The sequence below is a fragment of the Bufo bufo genome, chromosome 2, assembly GCF_905171765.1.
Source record: "Bufo bufo chromosome 2, aBufBuf1.1, whole genome shotgun sequence".
Lineage (NCBI taxonomy): Eukaryota > Metazoa > Chordata > Amphibia > Anura > Bufonidae > Bufo > Bufo bufo.
The window spans coordinates 635,877,389-635,889,668 of NC_053390.1; positions in this window are offsets into that span (position 1 = coordinate 635,877,389).

Below are 12,280 nucleotides of genomic sequence, written 5' to 3' on the forward strand. Positions count from 1 at the left end.
TCCGTGGATAAACATTCAGTATTTCATCTGTGAAGATGTCCATGAAGGTCCCTTTTTTGGTCCATGTCTGTCTTGTGCTCTCCATGTTGCATCCATATTCCAAGTGCACTGCTGGCTTGAAAAGGGGGATTTCCAAAACATCTCCCATCAATGGTCAGTGAAAATGGCTTTTACGGACCCATAGACTCCAATGGCTGCAACGCAGTCCAAAGTATTTCATGCTTTCGTTGTTTAATGAATACATGTACATGTGAATACACCCTAAATGTTCTTTTTAACCATAATTAACCTAAGTTGATCAAAGGGGTTATCCGACCTCTGAAATGCCCACCCATATGCCCGGGCCCCTCACACACAATGTTCTTAACTCGCTCCCTGACACCCGCGCCGCTTCTGAAGCCCGCACGGCCGCCGCGGCTTCTCCCCGTGCGCGGATGAAAAGATCCGACGTCGGGGGCAGAAGGGTCAGCCAATGGCAGGCGGTGACAGGAATGAGCCTCCCTAGTGTCACCCGCGATGCTAGATGCTAGAGCACTCTAGATCAAGTTTTTATTAAGAATATCTCTGTACTTTGCTTCATTCAGCTTACCCTCAAAAATGACCAGTCTCCATCTCCCATCTAGTGAAAAACCACCATGCTTTACTGAAGAGATAGTGCTGTGCAGGTGATGAGCAGTGCCGATTTTCCTCCGGACATGATGCTTAGATTTGAGGCCAAAAAATGTAATCTTGGTTCCATCACACCAGGGTATCTTGTTTCTCACAGCTTTAAAGTGTTTATTTTGCAAACTCCAGGCAGGCTTTCATTTGTTTTTTACTGTGGAGAGGTTTCTTTGTGGCCACTCTGCCATAAAGCCCAGATTGGTTAACCTTCTGGAAGTTTCTCCCACCTGCACACAGCCAGAGTGACTATTCAGTTCTTGGTCACCTCTCTTACCAAGGCCCTTTTCCCCTGATTATTATTTTGGTTGGTTATCCAGCTCTTACAAGGGTCCTGGTTGTTCCAAGCGTCTTCCATTTAAGAAATATGGAGGCCACTGTGCTCTTGGGTACTTTCAGTGCAACAGAAAGTGTTTTTTCCCTTCTCCAAATATGTGCCTCCACACAATCCTGTCTCTCAGCTCGAGAGGCAATTATTTCCTCCTCATGACTTGGGTTTAGCTCTGATATGCATTGTAAGCTGTGAGACCTTATATACACAGGGCTGTGTCTTTCCAAGTCATGTCCAGTCAACGGAGTTTACCACAGGTGGGCTCCAATCAAGGTGTAGAAACATCTCGAAGATGATGTACAGAAGTGGGAGGCCTCCGGGGGTAAATTTCAACTGTCAAGGCGAATACTTAAATACTTATGTCCAGGCAAAATTTTAGTTTTTCCTTTTTTATTAAAATGTGAAATAATTTCTAAAACTCTGTTTTCATATTATGGGGTATTGAATGCAGAATGATGCAGGGAAAACGTGAGGTTTTTTTTATTTTATTTTAGCACAAGGCTGCAACATAACAAAATGTGAAAAAGTGAAAGGGGCTGAAGAGTTTCTGAATGATAGACAGATTAGATAGATAGATGTAGAGATAGATATAGACAGATAGCTAGATAGATGTAGAGATAGATATAGACAGACAGATAGATGGATTGACAGATAGACAGAAGAGATTAGCATTCCAAAATAGAAAATAACTGGTCTAGCATCATAACTTAATTTAGCTACTGGCAAAGTAAAAAAAAAACTAAACTATGGCCAAAAGTTGCATTTGTCCTAAACTGTACTGGACAGGAGGACAACATTTGTATGTTTGCATGCCATTGTCTTCAAAACAGTTTAACTGAGCTCCTCTGCTCAATAACATTACGTGAGTATGCCTGTGGAGACATGGTATCAGAGAAATATAGTACAATATCTGGTAGCTGGGAAAAATATCACTGAATATTCTTCAGAGAGAGTTGTCATAAGACTCATCACTTCGCCTCTCTCCCCTCCTCTCTTGACATGTGCACCAGCCTGGAACATCTCCCTGTGCCTGCGTGCAGACAGCCACTGGCACTAACCACCCGCTTACCATTTCAATAAATACAATGCTATTCTATGCACACAATGTCAGATTAACCTGTTGGGCTGTTCCTAAAAAGGAATGTAATCTTCAAGGATGATGTTAGTTAACAGTCACCGCAAGAGGCAAATGGTGACCTCAAACTGTGATTTCATGTCTTATAATTACAAGTGGGTGGCTAGAATGCTTCTCAAATGTGTCGCTCTTCTGCCATGAAACCGCCACCTACTGCCACAGTCTGATTACTAGATGACTCAGTTCTGTGACTCTCCTGCTAGCTGCTCGGGGATGGCATAATACCTGCACAATGTCATGGAGCACATCTCAATGTTTCCTTGTCTGGGTACTAAGAGTCAAAGTTGCTATTGATTGTAATGACATTTATAACGATCTGTGCATTTCATACAGGGTTTTAGATGATGGCAGATTAACAGTGTCAGAAATACTGGGAGAGATTTACTACGCTAAATGGGCAATAATTTTCAAATCAAATTTTAAATCAATCCACTCACCCATCTAGCTGTTGATTTTTTTGTGCTAACCTACCATCTGTTGGCAGACTACAAGCTGCCACAAATGTCAGCTAGCCTCTTAAAGAGCATGTGTCAGCAGATTTGTACCTATGAAACTGACCTATCGCTTAGTAAAAGCTGGACCCCTTTAAATAGTAATTCCCATGTTTACCTGCAGGCAGTTGTCCTCTGTGAATGGCCATATCTGCAGATTTGTACCTATGAATCTGGCTGACCTGTTACATGTGCGCTTGGCAGCCAAAGGCATCTGTGTTGGTCCCCTGTTCATATGTGCTCACACTGCTGAGAAAAATTAAGTTTTAAAATATGGAAATGCTGTGCACCGCTGTTCCCTTGCTTACCGCCGTGGTCCTGGGCATCGTATTCAGCTGTGTTTTGCTGCCAGTGCTTCCCCATTCACCACTGCAGTCCTGGGCTCTATCCTTGTAGGTACTGTTTGTTCTGGGATCCACTCCACAGTTTCCTTTCAGCACTGGCCACAGCATGCTTGCTGCTTGTTCCATTCAGCACTTCCTTAAGGGCCGGCGCGCGTCACTTCCTGTGCTTTATGGGTTAGATCATGTGACCTCGCTGACCAATCCTAGCCCTCCTGCATGTATAAAAGTGTCTCAGTCCCTTCCCAGATGCCTGGGTGTCAAGGTCCTTGTGTCCTGCAAAGGTTGCTGAAATCACTGCTTGTGTTCCTGACTCATGCTTGTATTTCTGGATTCCGCTACCTGCTTGATCCCTGCCTGCTTGCCTTGACTCTCCTGTTGCCGATCTGGATTGCCTGACCTGTACCTGTGCCACCTGCCCTGACCTATTGCTTGTTTGACTTCACCTCTGCCTCATCCTTCAGTCCTGCACTGTTGCTCCTGGTTATGACTTGGCCTGCTGACTACGTCTGTACCTTTGGTACCCCCCGGTCCGTCTGGACCAACTGCCTCAAGTGACAATCCTCCTCAAGAGGTAGCGACCTGGTGTTCCCCTCAGAAAAGTCTATCCCCACAATCAGAGGTACTGTGAAGAACGAGGGGTTCACTTAGACAACGCCTTTTAAGTCGGTACGACACGTGGCACAGTGGGTTCACACCCGCTGGTTCGTGACAGAAAGAATAATGCTACAGACCAGAGGTCACACTACATTTTTTTTCCAGAAGAGTAAAAATACTCCTCTTAGCATTTTTGAGGAGTAGTTTTAGCCAAGGAGTACGGAAGTTGCAATAATTCATATATATATAATATGCCTGTCCACATAATGTTGTGTTTGCTATTTATGCAGGGAAACCATTACTAGTCTACTCTATAACTGTCCTCTATGCATAAATAGCAAATGTAAATAATTTTGAATTTCTCTGACAACATACACTAAACATACAGTAAGACCACTGCCACCATAACAGAGCTACACAGGCGTTCCATAAAAGAGCTGCCATGCACTGGGCTTCCATAACAGTGCTGCCATAACAGCCATGCATAGTGCTTTCATAACAGTGCCACGCACAATTAGGTTAGCTCATTGGGAGGTACTGGCAGACATTCCTGCTGCTGTAAGATTTTCCAAATCATCCATGAATCTCGGAGGTCTTCATTGTTTCAGGGAGCCTCTCGGACATACCAGGAGAGTCGGCAAGCATGATGTTACCCCATGTATTTGTATGGGTGATCTCCAAGTACTCTAGTTTCCCCACACTCAAAAAATTGAGAGCCCAATGGGAATAAGGAGTGATGGAATATGGGTATTATGTAAGTGCTATATAAATAAAAAAAATACTAAATAAATGTGGAATCAATGGGGTTCAGTCACTGGTACCCTACAATGACTGTTCAGTATTAGACATAATGCCCAAACCAGAGAGTATGGTAAGACTTTGAAGGAGTCGTAGTGTTGCACCACGATCTAGTGATACACAATCCATGTTTAAAGGCCCCCTTTAAGTTGCCTTACTAAAGCAGACAAATATGGCCTATGTGCAAACATAATAGCCTTCAGACTCCCTCTATAACATTGCATGTGGTCATAATAAGCATGTGTGACTGCTCACTCACTTGCATCTGGTAGCCATCTTTTCACTTCCAACATGGATCAGCTGAGAACATGCAGGTGAGATTACAGGTAGAGAACATACAAGAGGCGTGGCTACTTGTACATAGGGATTGGCTGTGGCACTGTTTGGAGGAAGTCGCGGCACATGTGATGTCTGGAATCACATGCTAAACATACCATCTAACGCTGCACTGCTCCCTCTGCTGGCCACATACAGGCAGACAACACAGCATGCAGTGCGCTCATCGTGTGCAGTGAAAGCCTATGCGCATTCATACGCATCAGTTATTTTTTAAAGAGTAAAAGTGCCTGTGCAGGTGTCTGTGATTGTTGTTCAGGCGTTATTATGACCTCTGCTAAAGACTATGTTATTCTTGTTTTCAACAAATACCCAGTGGACCACAGACTGCGCCATATTGTTTGGATATGTTTCGTTTTCTTTAAAATGTGTTCAAACAAGTGTCATTAAACTAAATTTATGAGTAGGTCCAGACAGGGGAGCACCCAGAGATTTTGCTTAGGCAGGACCCGAGGTGAATAAAGGCGGCGCACACCATGCAAAAGTTTAGGCTCCTCCATTATTCTAAGTTCCTCCTACATATAATAAATCACTCCATACAGCTGAAATTATATAACTATACCGTCATGATGTCTAGAGGACCTATAAAGGTCGGCGTATACTGCTCACTCTGTCTGTACCATTCTCATTGATATACAGTCAGGTCCATAAACATTTTTGGCTCTATACACCACCACAATGGATTTAAAATGAAACAAACAAGATGTGCTTTAACTGCAGACTGTCAGCTTTAATTTACATCCAAATCAGGTGAACGGTGTAGGAATTACAACAGTTTGCATATGTGCCTCCCACTTGTTAAGGGATCAAAAGTAATGGGACAGAATAATAATCATAAATCAAACTTTCATTTTTTAATACTTGGTTGCAAATCCTTTGCAGTCAATTACAGCCTGAAGTCTGGAACGCATAGACATCACCAGACACTGGGTTTCATCCCTGGTGATTCTCTGCCAGGCTTCTACTGCAACTGTCTTCAGTTCTTGCTTGTTCTTGGGGCATTTTCCCTTCAGTTTTGTCTTCAGCAAGTGAGATGCATGCTCAATCGGATTTAGGTCAGGTGATTGACTTGGCCATTGCATAACATTCCACTTCTTTCCCTTAAAAAACTCTTTGGTTGCTTTTGCAGTATGCTTTGGGTCATTGTCCATCTGCACTGTGAAGCACCATCCAATGACTTCTGAAGCATTTGGCTGAATATGAGCAGATAATATTGCCCGAAACACTTCAGAATTCATCCTGCTGCTTTTGTCAGCAGTCACATCATCAATAAATACAAGAGAACCAGTTCCATTGGCAGCCATTCATGCCCTGGGTCTTTTGGTGTTGCTGAGCTCACCGTTGCGTTCCTTCTTTTTAAGAATGTTCCAAACAGTTGTTTTGGCCAGGCCTAATGTTTTTGCTATCTCTCTGATGGGTTTGTTTTGTTTTTTCAGCCTAATGATGGCTTGCTTCACTGATAGTGACACCTCTTTTGGATCTCATCTTGAGAGTTGACAGCAACAGATTCCAAATGCAAATATCACAATTGAAATGAACTCTGGACCTTTTATCTGCTCATTATAATTGGGATAATGAGGGAATAACACACACCTGGCCATGGAACAGCTGAGAAGCCAGTTGTCCATTACTTTTGGTTCCTTAACAAGTGGGAGGCAAACTGTTGTAATTCCCAGGGCTGTGGAGTCGGTAGATAAATGGTCCGACTCCTCCGTTTTTGGTACTTCCGACTCCGACTCCCCGACTCCAACTCCTCTGTATTTAATATGCGAATGTATTTTATACATTCCTTGAAGGAAAGAAAGGCAACATACATGTCATTAACACAGAAATACTGGCTAGGAAGCTGCTGCCTTCTTCTTTGTGTGCTGATCTTCTGCTGAAGATAGGGCAGTGGGAGGATCAGGGGCAGGAGGAGGGGCATTTATTTTAAAACATGATTTCCCTAGTAGAATCCCATAGTCATGTTTAAAGTTTAAAGAGGACCTTTCACTAGTGTACAAACTAAAAACTAACTATATCAGTGGGCAGAACGGCGCCCAGGGGTCCCCCTGCACTTACTAGTATGTCTGGGCGCCGCTCCGTTTGCCCGGTATAGGCTCCGGTGTCTGCAGCGCCCTCTGTTGTACTGGACTGATTTTTTGTATGAGGCGTGTCCCTTGCTGCAGCGCTGGCCAATCGCAGCGCACAGCTCATAGCCAGGTACCCAAAATTGCCTCCGACTCCGACTCCTCGACTCCGACTCCACAGCCCTGGTAATTCCTACACCGTTCACCTGATTTGTAAATACCCTCAAATTGAAGCTGACAGTCTGCAGTTATAGCACATCTTGTTCGTTTCATTTCAAATCCATTGTGGTGGTGTATAGAGCCAAAAATGTTAGAATTGTGTCGATGTCCCAATATTTATGGACCCGACTGTATATTTCATTTACATGACAATATTTCACAGGTTGCTCCCTTTTTTTGCTCTTGTTTTCAGTTCTACCACCACCTTAAGTAGCATATAAAAAAAAACAAAGCACACATTTTTCAAAAAGGAAACAGTATTTATTAATCGATCATATGTAAGCTATAGTTCAATATAAGTTTTTACTTTGATAAATAGACGAAGCCCATAAAACAGTAATTGAAATAGTCATGCACCGTAATTTAAAAGGAATCTGTCACCAACTTCATGCATACCTTTCTGAAGGCAATATAAAGTAGTTGCAGAGTCCCTGGATCTACCCTCATCCTACATAGACACACTCTACTTTAAAGGGGTTCTGCAGTTTGTTTAAACTGATCGGCGAGGGTCCGACACCCGGGACCCCTGCCGATCAGCTGTTTGAGAAGGCAGCGGCGCTCCAAAAGCGCTGCAGCGTTCTCGCTGTTTACCGCAGGCCCAGTGATGTCACGACTAGTATCACTGCCCTGGGCGCGGCTAAGCTCTGTTCACTTGAATGGAGCTTAGCCAGTTGATACTAGTCGTGACATCACTGGGCCTGCAGTAAACAGTGAGAAGGCTGCGGCGCTCCTGGAGCGCCGCTGCCTTCTCAATCAGCTGATCGTCGAGGGTCCCAGGTGTCAGACCCCTGCCGATCAGATGCTGATGATCTATCCAGAGGATAGATCATCAGTTTAAACAAAGTGCAGAACCCCTTTAATACTCAGGGCCCCAACATAAGTTTCACAAACCTACCACCACGTGGCTGGCTCTGTCAGGAGCTGTTGCAGCTTTGCTTCCTAGTCCTGAGGGTGCCAAAAGAGGAGTGGAGGAGGAGCTGCATGATATGTAAGGTGGGAGGGGCCCGACTTACACATACAGGGAGGGGAGGGCCTACCCTGGCGGCACTGCCTGCTTTATGTTATACAATGGACCACAGCAGGCTACAACCAGAAAGCTCCTCTCCTCCCGGATCCCGCTTCCGGACTGTCGTCCCCTCCACCATCAGGGCTGCCATCCTTGCCTTTTTCTTGACAACTGAGGCAAAAGTCACGGACACATTCCCCGCCTTATTTAACACACACTCACAAAACGCCTCAACTGAAATTACTGGTAGTGCATAGGATGCCCCCAAAGCCCTGTATCAGAACCAAAAAAATCACTGCTATCTATTTACTGCTCCTACATCTGCGTATGTATATAGGCACACATGCAGTATATTCAGGCAGGAAAAGTACTTAGATGTATAGATAGGAGCAGTATACATACTGTAAATATACAGAGTTAGAAGCAGTACAAGCTGCAGTATATATAGACATAAGTACTGTAAATACTGGCATATTATCATCGATCAGTCTCCAACTGCAAGATAGGGCAGGCAGAGCACCTGCAAGACAGGGCGGACAGCGACCTGCCAGACAGCCCAGGAAAGATAGCCGTGTAAATATTTCAGAGATCAGAATGCGCCTCAATTCTGGTGAAATTTGCCTTAAAAGACAGGCATACATGCTTTGCATCACATTTCTTGTTCAGGACATTTTTTGGACAACCTGCCAAGGGGTATAAAAGATTAGAAAAAATGCTTGCTTCTCTCCCATAAACAGCACCCCCACAGATTGTGTCTGGTATTGCAGCTCATATCCATTCACACCTAGGCAAGAGTGGCACAAACAGTCTGGAAAAACCTCCCTGGCTGTGACGCTCTCCGCTGTGATTGGATCGCGGCACAGCCAGGGAGAAGGAGACGCCCATTGAGAAACCCTGGCGTCTCCTCCTCCCTGTACCGATGCTCAGGATTTACATACTGAGCGCGAAAACTTCAGGAGGGCGCGTAGGGGCGATGTTTAAAAAAAACAAACGGGTGGCAGCATCAGCGGGGGGTACCCTGCAAGTACAGGTATTTAGCTCCTATAAGTAAAACAGATGAAAGGTCCTCTTTAAATTATTTATTTGCATCTGTTACACTCTAGAAACTTCCATGATGGTCCTCCAGCACACAGATCATACAACGAATGATAACTCATCCTAGTGTACATTTCATTCATGCATTTCTACAAGAGGTGATCCTTTTAAGGTCAATAGCAAAATGCATATACAACTCCGAACAACAGTGTCATAACTTAAAAAATAAACCGTATGGGATAGCAGAACAAATGAAAAACCACACCAAAATTTATGACACAGTGACAGCATCTTGTGCAAACTACAGGTTTGGCATCTTAAAACATATATAGCAAGACACTGTTATATGCTGCCACCTACTGGCATAAAAACTCATTGCAGCACATTGGAGCTAGAAATTGTACACCTTTACTATTGTATAGATCAGTGGTGCCCAACCATTTTTCGTCTGAGGGCCGCACTAGACTTGGTATAAATTTTGCGGGCCGGAACCAGGTAGCTTTGCCAGAAAGAAATGCAAACGCTGTGAGGGGGCACGTGTGAGCATTACTACTGTGAAGAGGGCACATATCTGGCATAACTACTGTGAGGGGGCACATATCTGGGCATAACTACTGTGAGGAGGGCACATATCAGGGTATAACTACTGTGAGGAGGGCACATATCAGGGTATAACTACTGTGAGCTGTGAGGAGGGCACATATCTGGACATAACTACTGTGAGGGGGCACATATCTGGCATAACTACTGTGAGGGGGCACATATCTGGGCATAACTACTGTGAGGGGGCACATATCTGGGCATAACTACTGTGAGGGGGCACATATCTGGGCATAACTACTGTGAGGGAGCACATATCAGGGTATAACTACTGTGAGGAAGGCACATATCAGGGCATAACTACTGTGAAGAGGGCACATATCTGGGCATAACTACCGTGAGGGGGCACATATCTGGGCATAACTACTGTGAGGGGGCACATATCTGGGCATAACTACTGTGAGGGGGCATGTGTGAGCATTACGTCTGTGAAGAGGGCACATATATTGGCATTATTACTGTGAGGGGGCACATATCTGGGCATAACTACTGTGAGGGGGCATGTGTGAGCATTAAGTCTGTGAAGAGGGCACATATCTGGGCATAACTACTGTGAGGGGGCATGTGTGAGCATTAAGTCTGTGAAGAGGGCACATATCTGGGCATAACTACTGTGAGGGGGCATGTGTGAGCATTACGTCTGTGAAGAGGGCACATATCTTGGCATTATTACTGTGAGGGGGCATGTGATGTATACATGTGTGTAATGTATGTAGTGCAGTATGTGATGATCACACACTGCACTACATACATTACACACATGTATACATCACATACTGCGCTGTCACCTTCTTCTGCAGATCTACCTTGATGTCTGGTCTTTAGGCTTCAGTCAGATCCTCCACCGCCATGCTTGAGCCATGTGCCCGACACCACCAGGAGCTGGCCCCTCCTCCTTTCATCTCCCGCCGGCTTCTCCTACAGCAGGGCGCTCTATCTCTCCAGTGCCCGCCCAATCTTAACAATCAGGGGCGTAGCTAGAAATGACTGGGCCCCATAGCAAAAAAATGTATGGGCCCCCCCCTCCCGTATCTCCCACCCCCACATACCTATCGGACCTCCCACCCCTTCCAGAGCTCCCACCCAAACACCACTCCAGGACCTCACACCCCAACATCCCCACATCCCTCCCTAGATCCCCCCCTTCAGTGTCATCCACAGATATCCCCCCTTCAGTGTCGTCCACAGATATCCCCCCCTTCAGTGTCGTCCACAGATATCCCCCCCTTCAGTGTCGTCCACAGATATCCCCCCCTTCAGTGTCGTCCACAGATATCCCCCATCAGTGTTATCCACAGATATCCCCCCCTCAGTGTCGTCCACAGATATCCCCCCCCCAGTGTCATCCACAGATATCCCCCCCCAGTGTCATCCACAGATATCCCCCCCTTCAGTGTCGTCCACAGATATCCCCCCCTTCAGTGTCGTCCACAGATATCCCCCCCCTTCAGTGTCGTCCACAGATATCCCCCCTTCAGTGTCGTCCACAGATATCCCCCCCAGTGTCATCCTCAGATATCCCCCCCCCTCAGTGTCATCCACAGATATCCTCCCCCCCAGAGCCGCTTTCTAGCTAATTTATTCACTGCACTTGCCTCTGTAAAATTGAAGAGAAGCGCCGTAATCTTGCACAGGCGCACTGGCAGAGGCCAGGAAGACGGTGCATGCGCACTTCGATGCCTCTGCCAGTGCGCCTGTGCGAGATTACGGCGCTTCTCTTCAATTTCACAGAGGCAAGTGCAGTGAATAAATTAGCTAGGAGGCGGCGCTGGGCGGGGAGATTGCAGGCACAGGCAGCATCGCTTTGCTGCCTGTGCCGTTCGCAGCGTGCCCTGTGCTGATAAAGTCCGCTCACTGCGCGGGCCGCATGACACGGCTTCGCGGGCCGCATTTGGTCACGAGAAGGTCGACCATACACATAAAAATAGCTTTCACGCCCGATCTCTCCTGATACACATGCCTGCTCAGCTTGGCCAAGCAAGCATGTGATCTTAGAAACATCTCTGGCAGCAGCTTAAGCTACTTTCACACTAGCGTCGGGGTTCCGCTTGTGAGCTCTGTTTGAAGGGTCTCACAAGCGGCCCCGAACGCATCCGTCCAGCTACCAATGCATTCTGAGTGGATGCGGATCCGCTCAGAATGCATCAGTCTGACAGCGTTCAGCCTCCGCTCCGCTCAGCAAGCGGACACCTGAACGCTGCTTGCAGCGTTCCGGTGTCCGCCTGGCCGTGCGGAGGCAAACGGATCCGTCCAGACTTACAATGTAAGTCAATGGGGACAGATCCGTTTGAATTTGACACTATATGGCTCAATTTTCAAACGGATCCGTCCCCCATTGACTTTCAATGTAAAGTCTGGACGGATCCGTCTGAAGCTACTTTCACACTTAGATTTTTTTCTACAATATAATGCAGACGGATCCGTTCTGAACGGATCCCAAGTCTGCATTATATGAGCGGATCCGTCTGGGCAGACCCCAGACTGATCTGCTCTGAACGCAAGTGTGAAAGTAGCCTTAGCTCCCTCAGAACAAAAGGATCAGATACAGTAACTGAAATCCAACTGTCCAATCCTTATCTCCCCCAAAATTTGACCCTTATGCGCGTTAGACGGTTGGACAGTCCCACCAAACTCCGCAAAATATATCTAATGTGTATGGGCA